Here is a 24,425-nt window from a genome sequence, read left to right on the forward strand (position 1 = left end):
TATACTCAAATGAATGTCACAGACTTCCAAAAACTCAGAATTTCAGCTCTACTGTTTGCAAAAACTTATGATAGTTCCTCACAATTTACCCATCAAAGGTTTTAGGGGAGTGGTTTCTTGCACAAGCCTAATGCACTGCTATCTCTCTCCCCTTCTCTCCTCCTTTCCATGAAAAGGGCTCCCACTCCACTGCAGCACTGTGGCTTTTCTCTCCCTGTTTCCCTCTCTGCACCATGTATATGTCACATTCTCACCCTCAAATTATGCAGAATGTTCTCTTAATCCTCAAATCGAGGGGTGCCTGGGTGGCTCTGCTGGTTAAGCGTTGGACTTCGGTTCATGTCATGATCTCTCTCAGTTTGTGAGTTCAAGCCCCGTGTAGGGCTCTGTGCTGACAGCTCAGAGCCTGGAGCCTGCTTCAGATTCTGTGTCTCCTTCTCTCTCTCTGCCCCTCCTCTGCTTGCACTCTGTTTCTCTCACTCTCTCAAAAATAAATAAAAAATTTTAATCCTCAACTCAATTTCCTAGGTGTTCAAAAATGATTTGGTGTTGATCTAGCCATGTTCAGGCAATGAGACTAGCCAAGGGGCCCTCTACCACACTGCCATCTTAACCCTTCCTCCCTAATGGAATTGAAATCTTGAAACTGCCATATATATATGTATATACACATATCTACATGTATATGTGTGTATACATATATGTATATATGTATACATATATGTGTATACATATGTATACATATGTGTATATGTATATACACATATCTACATGTATATGTATATATACACACATATACATGTGTATATGTACACATGTGCACATATACACATGTGTATATGTATACGTATTTATACACACACATATACATGTATATGTATATATACATACATATACATGTAGATATGTGTATATACGTATACACACATATGTGTATATATATGTATACATGTACATATATACATATATGTATGTGTACACACACGTATCTACATGTATATGTATATACACACATATACATGTGTATATGTACACATGTGTGCATATACACATGTGTATATGTATACATGTGTACATATACACACATATACATGTATATGTATATATACACACATATACATGTAGATATGTGTATATACATATATATATACACACACATATATATGTATATATAACAATAAAATAATCACATTAACATGAATCTCTAACTCAAGTTTAAATGGATGAAAGACTGGAGTTAAAAGACCTGGAAAATCTACATTTTTAAAAATATGTAGAAAGCAGTATCCAAAGTTACAATTTCACCCTTTATATAATCATAAAGGTATTCATACGTGCAAAAAATTGTATAGATGATCTTTAGTTGAATGACAAAGAATGTGTTCCACAAGATGGAAGATAATGATTTTTTTAAAAAAAAAATAGGTCTAATTACAAAATGTAAAAAGGTAACAAATAGGAAAAACAGATGTATAATACAGGGACAATACACATAAAAATGGTGCAAAACTTCCTATGTTTAGAAAGGAATGAGGAAGGGGGGAGAAAAAAAGAATGTGGGAATACAATGTGATTGACTAATATATTTGACCAAATAAATTATAATGTCTCATACCACCTCGCAAATACATGTAATATATACTCAAGAATTAAATGGCAGAGTACTTGGTGAAAAATGTAATTTTTGTTTGAAAGAATTCAATCTAAAACAAGTATAAGAACATTCAGTTCCCAGTGCATAAAAGCAAAGAACTTGAAGAAAAAATTTGCAATAGAAAAAGTAAATGGCTGGAGCGCCTGGGTGGCTCAGTGGGTTAAGCGGCCGACTTCGGCTTAGGTCATGATCTCATGGTCCGTGAGTTCCAGCCCTGCGTCGGGCTCTGTGCTGACAGCTCAGAGCCTGGAGCCTGTTTCGGATTCTGTGTCTCCCTCTCTCTGACCCTCCCCCCGTTCATGCTCTCTCTCTCTGTCTTAAAAATAAATAAATGTTAAAAAATTAAAAAAAAAAAGAAAAAGAAAAAGTAAATGGCTAACCTAAAAATATATATTCAGCCTCCCAGGTAAAAAAATAAATGCAAAAAAGCTTGTTAGCATAACATTTTTGCATATTAAATACAATGTTTTTCATATGAATAGTGAATATGAAAGAAGATGTAAAATATGTTTCAAGAGCTGCTTGTTGGATTGTCCCATTTATTATTATTGTTTATTATATTATATTATATTACATTATATATAGGACAATAAGAGTCCCCCTTATTATATATAATTATACATTGTTATATATTTATATTATATTATATTATATTATATTATATTATATTATATTATATATAGGACAATAAGAGTCCCCTTTATTATATATAATTATACATTGTTATATATTTATTTTATTATATATTATATATGTCCGATATTTATATATTTATTATGATTAATATTTATATTATACATTATTATATTATTATATAGTCCTTCTTTCTCTCTAATTATGGCTTTTGTTTTAAGGTCTATTTTGTGAGGGACTCCTGTATTGCTCAGTTGGTTAAGTGTCTGACTCTTGGTATTGGTTCAGGTTGATCTTGCAGTTTCTGAGTTTGAGTCCCATGTCAGCCTCCAGTTGGCAGTGCAGAGCGTGCTTGGGATTCTCTCTCTCTCTCCCTCTCTCTGCCCCTCCCCAACTCACACTGTTTCTGTCTCTCAAAATAAATGAACAACAAAAAAATAAAGTCTATTTTGTGAGATGTAAGTATTGCCACCCTGGCTTTCTTTTGACATTTGTTTGCATGATAAATGTTTCTCTATCCCCTCATTTTCAAGCCTCAGGTGTCTTCAAGTCTGAAATGAGTCTCTTGTAGGCAGCATATAGATGAATCTCATGTTTTTATTGGCTTTGTCACTCTATGTCTTTTGATTGGAGGGTTTAAGTCCATTTACATTCAAAGCAATTATTATTTTTTTTAATGTTTATTTATTTTTGAGACAGAGAGAGACAGAGTGCAAGTGGGGGAGGGGCAGAGAGAGAGGGAGACACAGAATCTGAAACAGGCTCCAGGCTCTGAGCGGTCAGCACAGAGCCCAACGCGGGGCTTGAACCCACGGACTGTGAGATCATGACCTGAGCCGAAGTCGGACGCTCAACCGACTGAGCCACCCAGGCGCCCCTCAAAGCAATTATTGATAGATATGTATTTATTGCCCTTGTGTTGTTTTGCGTTATATTTGTAGGTTTTCCTGATCCTTTTTTCTTTCTTGCTCTCTTTCATGGTTTGTTAGATTTCTTTGTTCTTTGAATATTTATTAGTGGTTTTTCATTTGTGGTTACCATTAGGTTTGTTTATAACATCTTCTGTGTACAGTAGTCTATAATACATTGATGGTCCCTTAAGTTTGAACCATTCCTTACTCTTCTCCCCACTTTTTTACTGTCATATTTTATATCCATATTTTATTTTATTTTATTTTGTGTTCCTATGCCTGATTGATTGATTGATTTTATTTTTTAAATTTACATCCAAATTAGTGTATAGTGCAACAATGATTTCAGAAGTAGATTCCTTAATGCCCCTTACCCATTTAGCCCATCTCCTCTCCCATCCCCCTTCCAGTAACCCTCTGTTTGTTCTCCATATTTATGAGTCTCTTATGCTTTGTCCCCCTCCCTGTTTTTATATTATTTTTGTTTCCCTTCTCTTATGTTAATCTGTTTTGTCTCTTAAAGTCCTCATATGAGTGAAGTCATATGATATTTGTCTTTCTCTGACTGGCTAATTCCACTTAGCATAATAGCCTCCAGTTCCATCCACATAGTTGAAAATGGCAAGATTTCATTCTTTTTGATTGCCAAGTCATACTCCATTGTATATATATATATATATATATATATATATATATATATATATATACACACACACACACACACACCACATCTTCTTTATCCATTCATCCATTGATGGACATTTGGGCTCTTTCCATACTTTGGCTATTGTTGATAGTGCTGCTATAAACATGGGGGTGCATGTGTCCCTTCAAAACAGCACAACTGTATCCCATGGATAAATGCCTAGTAGTGCAACTGCTGGGTTGTAGGGTACTTATATGTTTAGTTTTTTGAGGAACCTCCATACTGTTTTCCAGAGTGGCTGCACCAGCTTGCATTCCCATCCTATGCCTGATTTTTGAAGATATACATATTTATACTGCTTTTATGTTTTCTATTTTATATACTCTCACTTATGGTCTTTCCTTTCCACTAAGAGAGTCCCCTTTAATATTTCTTGAAGGGCCAATTTAATGGTCCTTTGGTTTTTGTTTTCTGAGAAGCTGTTTATCTCTCCTACTCTGAATGATAGCCTTGCTGTGTATACAATATTCTTGGCTACAGATTTTTCCCTTACAACAGTTTGAATGTCTTATACCACTCCCTTCTGGACAGCAAAATTTCTGCTGAAAAATCTGCTCATCACCTTATGGGGTTTCCCCTTGTGTGAAACTGTTCTTTTGCTGCTTTTAAAATTGTTTATTGCTACTTAGCCATTTTTATTACTATGTGTCTTAGCGTGGAAATTTTTGGGTTGATTTTGTTGAGGGATCCTTGTGTCTCCTATTTCTGAATATCTGTTGCCTTCCCCAGATTAGAGATGTTTTCAGCTATTATTTCTTCAAAAAAGTTTTCTGCCCTATTTTCTCTCCCTTCTTCTACTGGCATCACTATAATATGAATGTTATTATGCTTGATGAAGTGACTGAGCTCCCTATGTCTATTCTAATTTGGTCTATTTTTTTTTCTTTTTTGCTTATTTGCTCAGCTTGATTACTTTCTTTTTAAAAATATTCATTTCACTTCAACTTAGTTAACATAGAGTGTAGTATTGGTTTCAGGAATAGAACCCAGTGATTCATCACTTTCATATAAAATCCAGCGATCATCCCAAGTGCCCTCCTTAATGCTCATAACTCATTTCACTCATCTGCTGACCTACCTCCCCTCCAGCAACCCTTAGTTTATCTCTGATTTTAAGAATCTATTATGGTTTGCCTTCCTCTGTGTTTTATCTTATTTTTTCATTCCCTTCCCCTATGTTCACCTGTTGTGTTTCTTAAGTTCCACGTATGAGTGAAATCATAGGATATTTGTCTTTTTCTGATCAACTTATTTCGTGTAGCATAATACACTCTAGTTCCATCCATGTTGTTGCAAGTGGCAAGATTTCATTCTTTTTGAAAGCAGAGCAGTATTCCAATGTGTATATATACCACTTCATCTTTATCCATTTGCCAGTCAATGGGCATTTGGGCTCTTTCCATACTTTGGCTACTGTCAATACTGCTGCTATAAATTTTGGGGGTGCAGGTGCCTCTTCAAATCACCACTGGTGTATCTTTTGAAGAATTACTTAGTAATTTCTGGGTTGTAGGGTTGTTCTATTTTAAATTTTTTGAGGAACCTCTTTACAACTGGTATGGGGTGGTATCTCATTGTGATTTCGCTCTGCATTTCTCTGATGATGAGTGATATTGAACATCTTTTCATGTGCCTGTTAGCCATTTGGATGTCTTCTTTGGAAAAGTGTCTATTCATGCCTTCTGCCCATTTCTTCACTGGACTATTTGTTTTTTGGGTGTTGAGTTTGATAAGTTCTTTATAGATTTTGGATACTAATCCTTTATCTGATATGTCATTTGCAAATATCTTCTTCCTTTTTAGTTTTGTTGATTGTTTCCTTGGCTATGCAGAAGTTTTTATCTTGATGAGGTCCCAATAGTTCATTTTTGCTTTTATTTCCCTTGATTCCAGAGACATGCCTAGTAAGAAGTTGCTCTGGCTGAGGTCAAAGAAGTTGCTGCCTCTTTTCTCCTCTAGTATTTTGATGCTTTTCTGTCTTACATTTAGGTCTTTCATCCATTTTGAATTTATTTTTGTGTACAGTGTAAGAAAGTGGTCCAGGTTCATTATTCTTCTTGCTGTCCAGTTTTCCAGCACCATTTGCATCAGATTGCTTTCTACTGGATACTCTTTCCTGCTTTGTCAAAGATTAGTTGGCCAGACATTTGTATGTCCATTTCTGGGTACTCTATTCTGTTCCATTGATCTATGTGTCTGTTGGGCAAGGGCCATACTGTCTCAATGATTACAACTTTGTAATACAACATAACGTCTGGAACTGTGATGCCTCCAAGCTGGGTTTTCTTTTTTCAACATTACTTTGACTATTTAGTGTTTTTCTGGTTCCAAACAAATTTTAAGATTTTTGTTCTAGCTATGTGAGAATGTTGGTGTTATTTTGATACACATTGCACTGAATATGTAGATTCCTTTGGATAGTAATGACATTAAGAAAAAAAGTTCTTCCAATACATGAGCATGGAATATTCCATATTTTTGTGTCTCCCTTAATTACTTTCATTTTTTTAAGAACTATAATTCATTGTCAAATTGGTTACCATACAACACTCAGTTCTCATCCCAACAAGTGCCCTCCTCAATCAATGTCCATCACCCACTTTCCCCTCTCCCTCATCACCCATCAACCCTCATTTGGTCTCAGTATTTAAGAGTCTCTTATGGTTTGCCTCCCTCCCTCTCTGTAACTTTTTTCCCCCTTCCATCCCCCATGGTCCTCAATAAGTCTCTCAAGATTCACATATATGGTATCTGTCTTTCTCTGACTTATTTCACTTAGCATAACACTCTCCAGTTTCATCCATGTTGCTGCAAATGGCCAGATTTCATTCTTTCTCATAGCCAAGTAGTATTCTATTGTATATATGAACCACATCTTCGTTATCCATTCATCAGTTGATGTATATTTAGGCTCTTTCCATAATTTGGCTATTGTTGAAAGTGCTGCTATAAACATTGGGGTACAAGTGCCCCTATGCATCAGCACTCCTGTATCCCTTGGGTAAATTCCTGGCAGTGCTATTGCTGGGTCATAGGGTAGACCTATTTTTAATTTTTTGACTACCCTCCCCACTGTTTTCTAGAGCGGCTGCACCAGTTTGCATTCCCAGCAACAGGGCAAGAGGGTTCCAGTTTCTCCACATCCTCGCCAGCATCTATGGTCTCCTGATTTGTTCATTTTAGCGACTCTGACCAGCGTGAGGTGGTATCTGAGTGTGGTTTTGATTTGCATTTCCCTGATCAGGAGTGACGTTGAGCATCTTTTCATGTGTGTGTTGGCTATCTGAATGTCTTCTTTGGAAAAGTGTCTATTCATGTGTTCTGCCCATTTCTTCACTGGATTGTTTTTCAGGTGTGGAGTTTGGTGAGTTCTTTATACATTTTGGATACTAGCCCTTTGTCAGATATGTCATTTGCAAATATCTTTTCCCATTCCGTCGGTTGCCTTTCAGTTTTGTTGTTTCCTTCACCATGAAAAGCTTTTTATTTTGATGAGGTCCCAGTAGTTCATTTTTGCTTTTGTTTCCCTTGCCTCCAGAGACGTGTTGAGTAAGAAATTGCTGTGGCTGAGGTCAGAGAGGTTTTTTCCTGCTTTCTCCTCTAGGGTTTAGATGGTTTCCTGTTTCACATTCAGATCCTTCATCGATTTTGAATTTGTTTTTGTGTGTGGTATAAAAAAGTGGTCTAATTTCATTCTTCTGCATGTTGCTGTCTAGTTCTCCCAGCACCATTTGTAAAGAAACTGTTTCATTGGATACTCTTTCCTGCTGGCCATATATTTGTGGGTCCAATTTTGGGTTCTCTACTCTATTCATTGGTCTATGTGTCTGTTTTTGTGCCAATACCATACTGTCTTGATGAATACAACTTTGTAGTAGAGGCTAACATCTGGGATTGTGATGCCTCCTGCTTTGGTCTTCTTCAATATTACTTTGGCTATTCAGGGTCTTTTGTGGTTCCATACAAATTTTAGGATTGCTTGTTCTAGCTTCGAGAAGAATGCTGGTGTAATTCTGATTGGGATTGCATTGAATGTGTAGGTAGCTTTGGGTAGTATTGACATTTTAACAATATTTATTCTTCCAATCCATGAGCACGGAATGTTTTTCCATTTCTTTATATCTTCTTCGATTTCCTTCATAAGCTTTCTATAGTTTTCAGCATACAGATCTTTTACATCTTTGGTTAGGTTTTTTTCCGAGGTATTTTTTGCTTCTTGGTGCAATTGTGAATGGGATCAGTTTCTTTGTCTTTCTGTTGCTTCATTATTAGTGTATAAGAATGCAACTGATTTCTGTACATTGATTTTGTATCCTGTGACTCTGCTGAATTCATGTATCAGTTCTAGTAGACTTTTGGTGGAGTCTTTCGGGTTTTCCTTGTATAATATCATGTCATCTACAAAAAGTGAAAGCTTGACTTCATCTTTGCCAATTTTGATGCCTTTGATTTCCTTTTGTTGTCTGATTGCTGATGCTAGAACTTCCAACACTATGTGAAACAGCAGCGGTGAGAGTGGACATCCCTGTCGTGTTCCTGATCTCAGGGAGAAAGGTCTCAGTTTTTTCCCATTGAGGATAAATGGCTTTTATGATCTTTAAGTATGTTCCTTCTATCCTGACTTTCTTGAGGGTTTTTATTAAGAAAGGATGCTGAATTTTGTCAAATGTTTTTTCTGCATTGATAGACAGGATCATATGGTTCTCATCTTTTCTTTTATTAATGTGATGTATCACATTGATTGATTTGTGAATATTGAACCAGCCCTGCATCCCAGGAATGAATCCCACTTGATCATGGTGAATAATCTTTTTATATGCTTTTGAATTCGATTTGGTAGTATCTTATTGAGAATTTTTGCATCCTTATTCATCAGAGATATTGGCCTTTAGTTCTCTTTTTTTACTGGGTCTCTGGTTTCGGAATCAAAGAAATGTGGCTTCATAGAATGAGTCTGGAAGTTTTCCTTCCATTTCTATTTTTTGGAATAGTTTGAGAAGGATAGGTATTAACTCTGCTTTCAATGTCTGGTAGAATTCCCCAGGGAAGCATTCTGGTCCTGGACTGTTATTTGTTGGGAGACTTTGATAACTGATTCAATTTCTTCGCTGGTTATGGGTCTGTTCAAGCTTCCTATTTCTTCCTGTTTGACTTTTGAAAGTGTGTGGATGTTTAGGAATTTGTCCATTTCTTCCAGGTTGTCCAGTTTGTTGGCATATAATTTCTCATAGTATTCCCTGATAATTGCTTGTCTTTCTGAGGGATTGGTTGTAATAATTCCATTTTCATTCATAATTTTACCTATTCGGGTCCTCTCTCTTTTCTTTTTGAGAAGCTTGGCTAGAGGTTTATCAATTTTTGTTTATTTTTTCAAAAAACCAACTCTTGGTCTCATTGATGTGCTCTACAGTTTCTTAAATTCTATATTGTTTATTTCTGCTCTGATCTTTATTATTTCTCTTCTTCTGCTGGGTTTGGGGTGTCTTTGTTCTGCTTCTATTTCCTTTAGGTGTGCTGTTAGATTTTGTATTTGGGATTTTTCTTGGAGAAACCACTTTTCAATTAACGTCTTTTTTCAGTGATTTAGAAGGGTTTGGAGAGGTCAGGAATTATAAGAAAAGTGCTATACACTCAAATCTGTGAAAGAAACTGGAGATAACATCTTTCAACTAACATCTTGTTTCATTAATTGGAAGTGTTTGGATATCCAGGACTAGAAGTATAAGTAAAGTGCTATATACTCAATATTGTAGAAACAACATTGTGGAGAGATTATCTTTTACCTAACACCCGGTTTCATTAAGTTAGAAGGGTTTGGAAACACAGGCCTAGAAGTATAAAAAAATGACATATTCTCAACACTCTGAAACAACACTGTGAAGAAACCATCTCTCAACTAACATCTTGTCTCACTAAGTTGAAAGTGTGCAAATCTAGGCATGCAATTATAAGGAAAGTGCCATATACTCACCTCTGTGAAGCAACACTGCGGTGATATCATGTTGACATGAACATTTTATATCACTAAGTTTGAAGTGTTTAAAAACTAGCCCTACAAATATAAGGAAAGTACCATATACTCAATGCTGAAACAACACTGTGGAAAAATCATCTTTCAAGTAACATGTCTTTTTACTAAGTTAGAAATGTTTTGAAAGTAGTCCTAGATATATAAAGAAAGTTCCATACACTCAATTCTGTGAGACAGCACTTTGGAGAAACCATCTGCGAACTAACATCTTGTTTCATTAAGTTAGAAGTGTTGTAAAATCTAGGCTGGAGGTATAAGAAAAGTGTCATATTCTCAATTCTGTGAAACAACACGGTGGAGACAACATCTCTGAAAAACATCCGGTTTCACTAAGTTGGAATTGGTGTAAACGTAAGCTTAGAAGTATAAGGAACGTGCCATATAGTCAACTCTGTGATACAACACTGTGGACAAACCATCGTTCAACTAATATCTGGTCACTAAAAATTTAAGGAAAGTGCCATATACTCAATCTGTTATACAACACTGTGGAGAAATAATCTTTCAACCAACATCTTGTTTCACTAAGTTAGAAATGTTTAGAAAGGTAGGTCTAGATGTATAAGGAAAGTGCCATATTCTATATAGTGTGAAACAAACCTGGAAAAGCCATCTGAGAGGCAACATTTTTTTCACTCAGAATTGTTTGGAAACCTAGGCCGAGAGTATAAGGAAAGTGCCATATACTCAACTCTGTGAAACAACAGTGTACAACCCATCTTTCCATTAACACCTTGTTTCACTAATTGAGAAGTGTTTGGAAATCTGGACTAGAAACATAAGAAATGTGTCATATTCTCAACTATGTGAAACAACACTGTGAACAATCTTTCAACTAACATCTACTTTCAAGAAGTTAGCAATGGACAGATCATGTAAAAAGAAAATAAACAAGGAAACATGGCTTTGAATGACACACTGGCCCTGATGGACTCAACAGATATATTGAGATCATTCCATCCTAAAACAGCATAATACACATTCTTTACAAGTGAACATGGGACAGTCTCAGAACACACCACATGTTAGGTCACAAAATAGATCTGCACAAATACAAAAAGACTGAAGTCATTCCATGCAACTATTCTGACCACAGTGCTATGAAACTAGAAGTCAACTACAAGAAAAAGTGTGGAAAGACAACAAATACATGATAGTTAAATAACATTCTGCTAAATAGTGAATGCACAGTAGAAGAAGAAGAAGAAGATAAAGAGGATGAAGAAGAAGAAAAATAAAAGAAGAAGGAGAGGAAGGAGGAGGAAGAAGAATGAGAAGGAGGAGGAAGAGGAATAGATGGAGGAGGATGAGGTGGAGGAGGGGGAGAAGAAGGAGGAGGAAGAGGAGAATGAGAAGAAGAGGGAAGAGGAAGAGAAGAAGGAGCAGGAGGAGAAGGGGAAGAAGGAGGAGGAGAAAGGGAAGGGGGAGGTGAAGGATAAGAGGTAGAGGAAGAGGAAGAAGGAGAAGGAAAGGGAGAAGGAGAAAGGGAAGAAGAAGGGGAAGCATAACAGGAAGAGGAAGAGAGAGGAGGAGGAGAAGGAGAAATTTTAGAAGTGCATGGAAAAATCCAAAATCTATAAAGAACTTATCAAACTCAGCATCCCCAAAACAAATAATCCAGTGAATAAATGGGCAAAGGACACGAATAGGCACTTTTCCAAAAAATTCTTCCACAAAGCTAACAGACACATGAAAAGATGCTCCACATCACTCATCTTCAGGGAAATACACACCAAAACCATAATGACATATTACCTCACACCAGTCAGAATGGTTAAAATTAACAACTCAGGCAACAACAGATGTTGGTGAGGATGCAGAGAAAGAGAAACCCTTTTGCACTGCTGTTCAGAATGCAAACTGGTGCACCCACTGTGGAAAACAATATGGCAGTTCCTTAAAAAATTAAAAATGGAATTACCCTATGACTCAGCAATTGCAGTACTAGGTATTTCTCCAAAGGATACAGGAGGGGTGATTTGAAGGGGCACATGCATCCCAACGTTTTTAGCTTCATTATCAACAGTAGCCAAAGTATGGAATGAACCCAAATGTCCAACTGATGAATGGATAAAGAAGATGTGTTATATATGTACAATGGAATATTACTCAGTGATGAAAAAGAATGAAACATTGCCATTTGCAACAACGTGGATGGAACTGAAGTATATTATGCTAAGCAAAATAAGTCAGTCTGAGAAGGACAAATATATTATTTTACTCATATGTGGAATAAAGAAACAACAGATGAACCTATGGAAAGGGAAGAAAAAATAAGATAAAATCAGAGAAGGAGGCAAACCATAGGAAATCTTTAAAAAAAAAGAACAAACTGAAGTTGTTTGGAGGGGAGGTGGGTGGGGTATGTGTTAAATGGATGATTAAGGGGGACACTAGTTGGGGTGAGCCCTGGGAGTTATATATAAATGATGTCACTAAATTCTATTCCTGAAATCATTACTATACTATATGTTAAGTAAATTGGATTTAAATTTTTTAAATAGTGCATGGAAAAAAATGAGAGTGGAAACATAATGGTGGAAGACTTCTGAATGCAGCAAAACCAAATCAAAGAGGGAAATTATAGCAATACAGGCCTACCACAAGATGCAAGAGAAATCTCAAGTAAACCACCTAGTCTTCCATCTAAAGAAGCTAGAAAAAGAACAAGAAACAAACTTAGAACCAGCAGAAGGAGGGAATAATGAAGATTGGAGCAGATACAAATTACATAGAAAGAAAGAAAGAAGAAAGAGAGAGAAAGAGAAAGACACAGAGAGAAAGAGAGAGGAAGCAAGGAAGGAAGGAAGGAAGAAAACAAAAACAATAGAAGGGATCAATGAAAGCCAAAACTGGCTCTTTGAAAAAATCAATAAAATTGATAAACCTCTAGCCAGATTTATCACAGAAAAAAAGAATGGACAAAATTACATCAAATCACCAATGAGAAAGGAGAAATAACAACTAATACCATAGAAATACAATCATAAGGGCATACTATATAAAAATACATGCCAGAAAAATGCAAACCTAGAAGAAATGCTTAAATTCCTAGAAACATATAAACGACCAAAATGGAAAAAAAAAATAGAAAGAGGAAATTTGAACAGACTGATACCCTGTAAGAAAATCAAGTCAGTCATTAAAAACTTCTAACACAGTGTCCAGGACAGATGGCTTCACAGGCAAATTCTACCAAACCATTAAAGAAGATTTAATATCTATTCTTCTTAAAGTATTCCCAAAAATAGAGATGGAAGGAAAACTCTGGATTCATTCTACAAGGCCAGCATTACCCTGATACCAAAACCAGGTAAAGACACCACTACAAAAGAGAAGTACAGGCCAATATCTCTGATGGACATACATGCAAAAACTCTCAGTACAAGAATAGCCAACATAATTCAATATCCGTAAAAAAAATCAGTCACCATGATCAACTGGGATTTATTCCTGGGTCACAACTGTTGTTCAATATTCACATGCCAATTATTGTTATATATCACATCAATAAGAGAAAGGTTACAAACCATAAGATCATTTCAACAGATGCAGAAAAGCATTTGGTAACATAAAACACCCACTCATGATAAAAAAGAAAAAACTTCAACAGAGTAGGTTTTGAGGGAACATACCTCATAATAAAGGCCATCTATGAAAAACACAGCTAACATCATCCTTAATAAGAAAATACTGAGGTCTTTCCCCTTAGGTACAACACAAGGATGTCCACTCTTACCATGTTCACTCAAAATAGTACTGAAAGACATAGCCAAACCAATCAGACAAAAAGAAATAAAAGAAGTCCATATCAGTGTGGAAGAAGTAAATCTCTCACTATTGGCAGATGACAGGATACTATGTATAGAAAAGCCTAAAAACTCCACAATAAAAATGGCTAGAACTGATAAATGAATTCAGTGAAGTCTCAGGATCCATAAATCAATATACAGAAATTTGTTGCATTTCCATAGACTAATAATGAAGCCACCAAAAGAGAAATTAAGAAAACAATCCCATTTACAGTTGCACTCAAAATAATAACATACCAAGAATATACCTAACCAAACAGAACTTACCCTGAAAATGATAAAACACTGATGACAGAAATTCAAGATGACACAAAGAAATAGAAAGACATTCTGAGCTCATGGATCAAAACAAACATGTTTGAAATGTCTATTGTACCCAGAGCAATCTACTCATTTAATGCAATCCCTATCATTTTTCACAGAACTAGAACAGACAATCCTAAAATTTCTGTGGAACCCTAAGAGACTCCAAAGGGCCAAAACACTCCTGAAAGAGAAAAGCAAAGAAAGCTAGGTGCGTGACAAAAATAGGTGGCACAAAAATAGACACACAGATCAATAGAACAGAAGACATCCAATGGCTAACAGACACATGAAAAGATGCTCCACATCACTCATGCTCAGGGAAATGCAAATCAAACCACAATGTCAGACCTCCTCATACCTGTCAGAAAGGCTAAAATGAACAACTCAGGCAGTAACAGATGTTGGCACAGATGTGTTGAAAGGGGATCCTTGCATATGGGTGGCTCAGTTGGTTGAATGTCTGACTTCAGCTCAGGTCATGATCACGGGTTTTGGGTTTGAGCCCCATGTTGGGCTCTATGCTGACAGCTCAGAGCCTGGAGCCTGCTTGGGATTCTGTGTCTCCCTCTCTCTCCGCCCCTTCTTTCAATTTTTGTCTCTCTCTGTCTCAAATATAAAAATAAAATATTCAAAAAAAAAGGAGGAGGAGTGCTTTCTAACACTCTCCTTAAAAAAAATCATAACAGAGTGGCTGCACCAGTTTGCATTCCAACCAGCAGTGCTAGAGTGTTTCCCTTTCTCCATATCATCACCAGCAGATGTTGTTTCTTGTGTTGTTAAGTTTAGCCATTCTAACAGATGTGAAGTGGTATATCATCATGGTTTTGTTTTGCATTCCCTTATGATGATTGATGTTGAGCATCTTTCCATGACTCTGTTAGCCATCTGGAAGTCTTCTTTGGAAAAGTGTCTATTCATATGTCATATCTGAATTTCCATTAATTACAAAGCATTCGTGGGGCTGACCTAAAAATGAGGGAATGACCTAATGACCTAAAATGACCTAATGACCTAAAAATGATGGAAGTGACTATTCCAGTATCATACTGCTGGAATCCAGGTCTGTTTTGAGTCATATTCCAACTCCTTCTTGTAATTCTTCAATCACTAAATTTTGCCTTCGACACATATGACACCATCCCACAGGTGGAATAGATAGTATCTCAGATACACCTGATGAGGTCCCTAGAAAGTAGGTTCTAGACTCATCGTCATCCCCTTTGTTCAGGTTTGGAGACTGGGGAGGTCCTGAGAGGCACAGTGATTTTCTCAGGAGAAAGAACTAGTAAGACAAAGGAGGTCCAAATTTAACTCTGTCTTCTCAGTGCTAGAATCTTCATTACATCTTCAGGGAACTGTAAAGAGGGATGACTAATTTTTTATGGCTAAGGAGTTGGCATGGGGGATGAGAAGCGGCAATAAACACCCATAGGGGGATTTGGGTAAGTCTGATTCAAAGAAGGTGCCCTGGTAAGAGAATTTTCAAAAAGTGATCTCACATCTTTGGTCCTAGACCTCAACAGAACTTAGAACTGTGATAACCAATCACCCACATTCCAGACACAGCCCCCTATTCATCTCACTTGAGTGGAGACACTTGAGTGGAGGATAGTTAGATGTTCCAATATTGTCTCCTTGGTTTCAGATCTGGGCTCGGAAAGCTCAGAATGAGAATTGTCTTTGTTACTATAAATTTTTTTTTAACGTTTATTTATTTTTGAGATAGAGAGAGAGACAGAGCATGAATGGGGGAGGAGCAGAGAGAGGGAGACACAGAATCGGAAGCAGGCTCCAGGCTCTGAGCCATCAGCCCAGAGCCCGACGCGGGGCTCGAACTCACGGACTGCGAGATCGCGAGATCGTGACCTGAGCTGAAGTCGGACGCTCAACCGACTGAGCCACCCAGGCGCCCCTGTCTTTGTTACTATAGACATTGGTTCAGCCATCAGTCCCAATGTATCTGGCATTTTGGAGAAGACACCGAAAGGTAACAGAAGAGACCATGGCAGGCCAATTCAGGCCAGGACAAAATTGTGGTTCTACCTGAGCAGCTCCACACTTCTTGTCCCTCATCACATGTGTGTGTTGGGGAGCGACAAGACAAGGAATTAGGGTTGGGTCCTTCCTGGGAAGAAGCTGGTTGTTAGATGTTGGAAGCCTGGTGGGTCTTTCTTGTTCATGCTTTAGATCATGGCTGGTTCATGAGGTGAGTTCCTCTACCCATATGTTAGTCCTGAGACCTACAAGTTTTATCTTGTTTCCTCCCTGACTAGAGTTCTTTGCAGATTCCCTACTATGCCCCAATTTTGGAACAGATTTTCTCTTGAAAGTATCTCCCAGTGGCAGTGTCCAGACATGTCCCTTATTCCTTCTGGCCAAGCTACCAGGCACAGTCTTTGCAGAACTCAAAGAGATCATCGAGGATCTGGCTGATGGGTTCAACATCTCCATCCTCCCAGACAAGGGGCAGGTACATCAAGCCACCATTACTGTCCAATACTGACCTGAGGTGAGAACAAGAGTAGAGGGACCTCCATAACCATGACTGGGATGACTGGGGTGGGACCAGACCCAGAATCAAATCTGGGTACTCCCCTGGGGCCCTCCCAGGGCTTTCCCACATGAGCACTCCACAGGCCTATTCCCAAATCAATCTGAACTTCCCCATGTAAACCACCAGCCACATGGTAAAGTAGAAATGCACTCTTCACATACATGTTAGAATAGTTAAAAAATGTATATTGTTTTTGCATTTTATTATTGCTTTGATTGTTTTAACTACCTGTCCAGATATCCAGTGTATCAATCAGCTCAAATGTCCTTGCAGACTTTTTCCAAGTCTTATAAATTACCACTCTTGATATGGTGGTTTCTACAAGATAGGGTAGGGGTGGATTAATGCAGTATGTATATTTCTTTGCAACTTATGTGACAGAACATGTAAAATCATCATAGGCCCACCAGGTCAGAAACGTTGGCCTTATGCATCTTCATAATATCTCATAAGGAAAATAATTTGTCACCGATTTAGATTTTCCATGTTCTTGGACCTTGAAAAGTGTCTATTTTATTGCCACTTTAGCAATTCTACAGGTTACATCTTCAGTGTCCTAATAGTCTGTATTGATTTGCTAGGTGTGCCATAATATACAACCGCAGAATGGGTGAGAGTCCTCTAACGCCTACTGGCCTGGTAATGGTCTCTGTCTCTACAGATCTCCACCCAGGAAGTTGTTTAGGAGCTGGAAAATGGGTTCAACTACTCCATCTCCCTAGACAAGGGACAGATGCATCAGGCCAGCAACAAAGGCCAAAATTGGTCTTTTTTAAGTATAGGCACAGAGGAGGTCACCACAGCCAGGACCCCAGGATAACTGGGGTGGGCCCAGATCCTTGACTCAAATCTGGCAACTCCTAAGACCATTCCAGGAATATGATTATTCCATATCCTTCCCATCCCTGTCAGGAGCTGACCAAGCCTCAGATTATTTATTGGGAATGTCATGCAGCCTATTCTTTGATGCTTCTCAGTTCTGGTGTGCATAATCTTGAGAAACCACAGGAAATCCCTAATCCTCCTTCAATATTGTTGGAGACTCACTGGAATAATTCTCTTACAACAGGATATTAACACATAGAGGTTTTACTGTTTTCACCTAACAAAATGCCTTGAAGGTATCAATTATTTATCATTCCCCTCAAATCAAGATGTACTTTTAAAGCTTAGAACAGTTTATGGTGTGGGCACTCAGGTCCCGCGTCTTGCACAAGTTCATGAGGTGATGGGAGTTTCTGGTCTGAGCTCCAGTCCTTGATCTTCCTGGTGTCTCATGGTGATGCTGCTGATTATATTTTCCTCTTGTCCACCAGTGTGAAAAAGAGTCCACATTGTGCCTGGATGAGGCCTGCACAATGTAAACACTCATGGAAGGCATGTCTCTGGTACCAGCACACCCAAGTAGAAACATCACTTACATCACCACATTCCTCGACCCCTATGAGGTCTTCACCAGCTCCCAAAAGATCCTGGACCATCTATTTAATAGGTGAGTGCCTGCCCCCCCCCCCCCATAGAATCATGTGTCTGTGGAATGTCAATGTATTTCTCTGAACTTCACTTTGCTCTCCTGAAAAGTAGGTTGGTAAAAGAATAAATATCATTGTAGGACATTATGGGATAAACTCATGGCAGGTGATTACCTAGTACCATACACTGCACAAAGGGCTGCTAGACATGCTGGGTATCTTCATGTCTGTGATTTCTCTGTCCCCAGTGAAGGAGCTCACTGCCTTGTCCCTCCCTGGCCTGTGGCCTCTGTGAGTTTGGAAAGGAACATGGAAAACAAACTGGTTTCCCAATTGCAAAGAAGTTTTGAGATTCTAACTATTCCTGGTACTTGCCTTTGGTGTAGCCAGATTAGACCTCTCTGGGGGCAGGCAGAGGAGCCCCAGTCACACTCATATATCTTGGAAGGTTCTGGTTGGGCTCCATCCATTAAATAATATATATTAAACACCTACTAAATGCAGGCATTTTTGTAGACACTAAGATAACTCAATGAAGCAGACTCAATCCTTGGACCTCAATTCTAATCTGAGAATCAGAGTGTCATACTAGATATTATAATCAGCGTGTTCTTAGTACATTAGCTGTTGACTCTCTCCTGACCTTCTGTAGACACAGATGCATCTTCCCATATTCAGACTTTGATGAAGGAACACAAGAACAACTAAAACTGTGAATAGTCTTTGGGCTTAGAAAGAGGATCTACTGTCTGCACACAACAAAATGGGATTGTAAGGGAGCCCCTGGGGAGGGACTGGTAGTACCCTGATCTCACACATGTTTGATTCCTATGGAGGGCTGGCATCTCAGGGCTTCCACTGCATGAGAAAATGAGTTCGGGAACTCTGGATGGGGCCTCAAGCCCCCTGGGATCAGAGGGGAGGCTGGGCTGAATCAGCCCATGAAGGACTCATCGTTTCCACAGTTCCATCTTACACTCCCTGCCTGTCCATACCTACCGCTCTTGACCATTACAGCTGGGGTCCAGAATAGTAGATTTGGTGAACAGCCTGCCCACAAATATGTCATAAACCTCAGTTCTGATGCTCATGTGCATAGGAGTATGCTCAGACTCTTTGGGAGACAAGTGTCAGTGGGAAGATGAGGTGCACACAGGATCTCTTTTAGATTTGCTTTTTGACCATGACTTCCATTGCTAAAAAGAGCCACAGAGTGGTTGGGAGTGGGTAGGTGCTCAGCCCCAAAGAAGCAGGTTGTGGAAGCATGGTGTGGAGCAAAAGGCTAGGCCTCTGACTCTGTTCCACACATGCTTCCTCCAGTGGCCTCTCTCCCATCTCAGGCACCTGGCCGGATAAATACTTACAGATGACTGGCAGACCCTGCCACGGTTAAACTTAAAGATGGCATACATATAGGCCAATTTGGCTTAGACCTGAAGTGCCATGACCCACTTTTCATGGTCCATTTGGAACATCTAGTGCCTTTTGAGGCAGAGCAAGAGGGTAAGAGGGACTTCAGTCTGGGAAAAAATTCTAGGGTAGGGTTCATGTGCTGGGTACTCCCTTAAAGACAGTGGGATCCTTCCTGTTTTGGGAAAGACACATGGAAAGTCTGTTATATTGTTGAACTTCTCTCTTTATCCTCTCCACTGCCAACTCTAGTTCCCCAGCCTACTGCAAAGTCAGAACAAGAGCCAACCCTGGATTTAGAGATTGTTCCAGATTTATTTTTACTATCACATTTAGTGATGGAGACACCATCAACACCATCAACAGCTCTAGTGCTGGAGCAAGAGCAAACATCAGCTCTAGGTGCCAAGTCCTGAACTGGAGTCAGCTGGACCTTCAGCTATATTCAGAATTTCATCTCCACCTATGAAAATAAATACAGAGCCACCTCCAGCTTCAGAGGCCTCCTGCTCCTGGCATGTGACAAGTAAGAACAGTCCAGTTGAGGAAAAGTCTGACCTCATGGTCTTCCCTCCCCAGCTGGTGGCCAAGCAATTAACAGTAATAGATGTGGTGAGCAGCTGGGTTCTTTTTGTCAAGGGAGGACTTCCCTCTGCCATCAGCTGCCTCAGACCTGCCTTTTCCTGATCTGGACTCATTATCTGGGTCCAAGTCCCAGCTCCACCGCTTGCCATTTGTGTGATTTGTGTAACTTTTTAAACGTCTGAGCCTTTACTGTCCATCTTGGTCAGTAGAGATGGACGCTAATAGCACCTTGCTGCAAAAATTGGCTGTGCAGATTAAATATGGTAGAACAGATAGAAAGTTGGGTAAGGCCTGGCCCAATTGGTGAGGGAGGAACACTCCCTGTGTGCAGCCAGGTCCATGGGTTGCCACCCACATGCCCAGGAAACTCAGCAGCCTCAGCACTTATTAGGCACCTGGTGTGTACTAAATTACAAGCAAGACAAAGAAGGCCATGGTTGTAGTTGTCACAGAAGGATGTGCATCTCAATAGAAAGAGCAGAGGGTGATCAGGATGGCTGGAAGATGTCCCCTTGGTAAGAACAAACTTGAGCTACTTTTCTGGAATCTCAGAGTTAGTGAGGAGGGGCTGGATGCAAAAGAACCCTTTCTTCACCACCAGTATTGGGTCATGAGTCATTCCATGCTGTATGCCCTCAGTGAGCAGAGAACAAAACCTAGGAACTCCCAATAGGTCTGAGCTCCAGGTTTGACCAGTGAATACTTCCTGGGACTGCGGGCACTGATCTAGGCTGTGGCAGTGCCCAATGACACTCTCCTTGCTCCCCAGGAGCTGTTCCAGAAGGTGGTGCCCAGTCATTGCCTGGGCTCCACTTGGTCCGAGAGGGATAAACCTGGCAATGAACATCTGGCAACCATGGTCTGTGACACCATCACCCATTCAAAAGTGTGACCAACTGTGTCATCACCACCTGCCTCAGGGACCCACGCTTGACTGCCCAGGACAGGGCCAGGGTAGTAGAGCATTGGATCCAGGTGGCCCAGGTATGCTGGGGGAGTTCCAGTGGAGTCCTACTCTGGAAATTGGGAATTGCCTCTTCACTTTTTCATTTCCATGGTCTGAACCCCTCCACAGTCCCTAGGCCTTTCCTGCCAGAAGCACACCGGATTTGACTCCTATGTCCCAGTGGTGGACTTCCTACCTGGTTTCTTCCTTGAATGAAACAAAATCGTCCTCCCTATGAGTATTACTCTTTTGGCCCTAAATATGCATTTCCAGGACTCCCCAAGCATCTGTGTCATCCGGGAGGGGAGATTTAAACTGAGGCGACTAAAGCTAGAGGAAATAGGGCTCCAGCTCCCCACCTCACAGCATATCCTCTTTCCTCTCCAGGAGTGCCAAATTCTGAGGAACTACTCATTGCATGCCATCCTCTGCTCTGCAGAGCACCTTGATTTGCAGTCCGAAGAACACATGGGGGAAAGTTTCCAGGTATCTACCTCTCTCCACAAGAGGACCAGGATGGATTAGGGACCTCCTATTTCTACCATTGTTCCCTCAGTCAGCTGGGAACTCCTGGGAGGCAGCAAACCCTGGGGGCAGAGACTGGGCTGATATGTGGGGTCTTCAGACTCTCTGGGTCCTCAGCCCACCAGTTCTGCTTCAGGAATCAGTTCTCTTACAGGTCAGATACTGGGTTGATTTAAGTTGGAGATTTTCCAGCGTTTGTAGCAGCAGAACTATAAGCCCATTAAAATCAAAAACTAGGCAACACAGAGAAGCTCAATAGAAATGGAAATTGAGGCCCCAGGTGACCACCATGAAAGCTCCTCTCCCCAACCACACACACCTTAGTGCTCAGAGGAACCTAGTGAAAACACTCACTCAGCTGAAGCTTTTGGTTCTTAAATAAAAGGGATTGGCACTCATATCCTCCATGCTATTCCTAAATTTTTCTTTTTTTCCTCTCAGGGAGAGCTACGAAAAATTTAAGGAGCTGTGTAGTCAAGACAAGTCACTGAGCAGGGAAATGATGACCAAGGTAGAGTGGAAGTTGGGAGTCTGGAAATAGAGGGAGGACTGAGAGGGAAAGGGGAATGGGTGCGATGTGGTTTCGTTAGTTTCTCATTTAATGTTTGTTTTTGTTGTTGTTTAATTATAGATTTTTCTGGATTAACAGGAGGAGGGACCTGTGTGGTCTATGGACAAATGGGGGACAGTTTGAGGTTCGGGAGTCCCTGGTCATAGGATATAATGGTGTTGGCGGGACTGTCTAGCTGGCAACATTAGCTAGTCTCTTGCTTCCATGAGGGTCTATCCTACTGGCACTAATCTTTCTCTAGGCTCTTGAGTGGATGAGACAACTAGGGATTCCTTTCTTTCCTAAACCAGCCCAGTCTGCTCTCAGGAAGGCTGGACTCTACTTTTTCTTCTGTTTGCACATCTTCAAGGAGAGGGCGTCTCTAAGGGGATTCCCATGGATCCGGTGGAAAAAAAGCCTTTCCAGGCTTGTGTTCAAATGGCTGGACAGAGACAGATATGTATGCATTCTCTGACTCCACACTAAATCCCTACAGCAGTCACTGCTATTCAATCATAGGATTCTCACCTAAGTGCTTAGTTGACACTGACATATGCCCTCAGTGGCTAATGAGAAATGTCTGGGGAAATGATGGATTCACAGTGGATCCTTCCTGAATGGGTATGAGAAGTTTCATGTAAATAAGGTAGTAAAGTGTCTTGTCATCCTCTTCTCTGTCAATTAGAGGTTAGCACTTTAATAAGGGTTTCCTTCCTGAGTGAATGAAGACTGCTCAGCTGAGGAATGTCCTGAGGACTTGTTGCTTGGAGAGGATCAAACTTTGGCTTTGATCTGGGTACAGAGACTCCAAATGGGATAAGGCAGGCAGCTACTGCTTAATCAGACTTTCAAGACACCCTATTCTTCTCCATCAATGGCTTGGCCCAGTCAGGGGCCTGGACATACTTCAAAAGCCCAGAGGAAAGGATTTCTGGTCAGTGGTGGTCTTAGACTGGGGAAGAGCAGCTGAGACAGGGTCTCTGACTAAAAGGAGAGAGTGGCCTTTCATCTGTGAACCCCTGAAAAATTTATTTCCCCTATTTGGACTTCTGTTTCCTCATTTGGGAAATGGAGGGATGCCAATTCTGTGGTGTAGGCCTCACCAAGTGGTGATGAGGTTCAAGGGAGGAAAGGAATGTATGGATCTTTCTGTCCTGCTCCATCTGATGTGTAAAAGCAAGACCAGTGATGATAAAAAATATGGCATTGGGTCCTCAGTAGGCCCTGTGAGGTAGGTGGAATTCTCACACTTTTCAGATGAAGAAGCAGGTTCAGGGAGGCCCAGCCACAGGAGGCCCTACTTCACACACAGAACGAGTGTTTGTTCTGGGATTGATCTAGAATCAGGGCACACTGGAATGTTAAAGTAGCATTGGCACCAGATGACTCAGGTCACATGTCAAGTGGCCAAATATAGCAGTACTGAGGAGAATTTGGGTGAGGGGGAAGTGTGGCCTCACTAACCTTGTCCTCAACCCTGGCAGGAGGCACCCTCCAGGCTTGTCACCCAAGAGATAAACACCCAGAAAGCCCAAGAGAGGAATCAGCAGCAGGAAGCTCATGGAGCATGGGGCAGGGGCTTCAGGGTGAGAGGAGGGGCTCCCCCTCCCAGCAGGAGGCCTGCAAATCAAGAGAAGAGCAGCTTCTCACTTTAGTTCTGACTCCTTTTGTCACAGTGCCTGAAATCCTCTTTTAGAAGTAACCGGAAGATGGTCTGTAAAGCTGGGTACAGGATGGATTTGGGGGTAAGGAGGGGCCTAGGACCACATATCCTGTGACTAGGAGTCTGGGGTTCTTGGAGGGTGAGGGAAAGGGAGTTGGGGGGAAGCTGCTAAGGGACATAGTCTGGTCCATGTGGGAACCCTGGGGTAGGTGAAGAGGCTGAGGGTAAGGATTTTTCTTTGGAAGTTTGTGGGGTTTCCTGAGAGCAGGGGCTCATCCCACCCTTACCACAATGGCACAGGGTGTTGTCCCCTTCCTTCAAATATCCCTCATCAGCCTGGTGATGCTGCCCCTGACAATGGAGGATTATCTGGAGGTGGGTGAGCCTGGGGACTAAGCAGGGAACCATTAATGAAGCTTGGAAGCAGAGAGCCCTGAGCTCAGAATTTGGCAAAGCTCCTCTCCTGAGAGCCTCACAGCCACTCCTGTGAGCTGGTAAATCATGCCCATCTTAAGTGATGTGAAGGGAGACTCTACATAAGACAATTGTTTGGGTTCCCCAGGCTGGTAAATCAGCAGACCTGCCTGACTGCAAAGTGCACAAGCTTTTAACAGAGCTGGGGTCAGTCTCTTCCTCATATGAGGCACCTTGGGGGAGACTGAAATCT

The 24,425-nt window shown here is 40.4% G+C and overlaps 1 long non-coding RNA gene across 1 annotated transcript; it reads left to right on the forward strand.

Annotated features, from left to right (window-relative positions):
* Positions 1-20,850: 20,850 nt before the first annotated feature.
* On the forward strand, positions 20,851-22,057 carry LOC131518139 (uncharacterized). Its single transcript, XR_009264939.1, has 3 exons — positions 20,851-21,058; positions 21,408-21,506; positions 21,987-22,057. It is a non-coding gene; the product is annotated as an uncharacterized LOC131518139 (long non-coding RNA).
* The last annotated feature ends 2,368 nt before the right edge of the window (positions 22,058-24,425 follow it).

The sequence above is a fragment of the Neofelis nebulosa genome, chromosome 7 (assembly GCF_028018385.1).
Source record: "Neofelis nebulosa isolate mNeoNeb1 chromosome 7, mNeoNeb1.pri, whole genome shotgun sequence".
Lineage (NCBI taxonomy): Eukaryota > Metazoa > Chordata > Mammalia > Carnivora > Felidae > Neofelis > Neofelis nebulosa.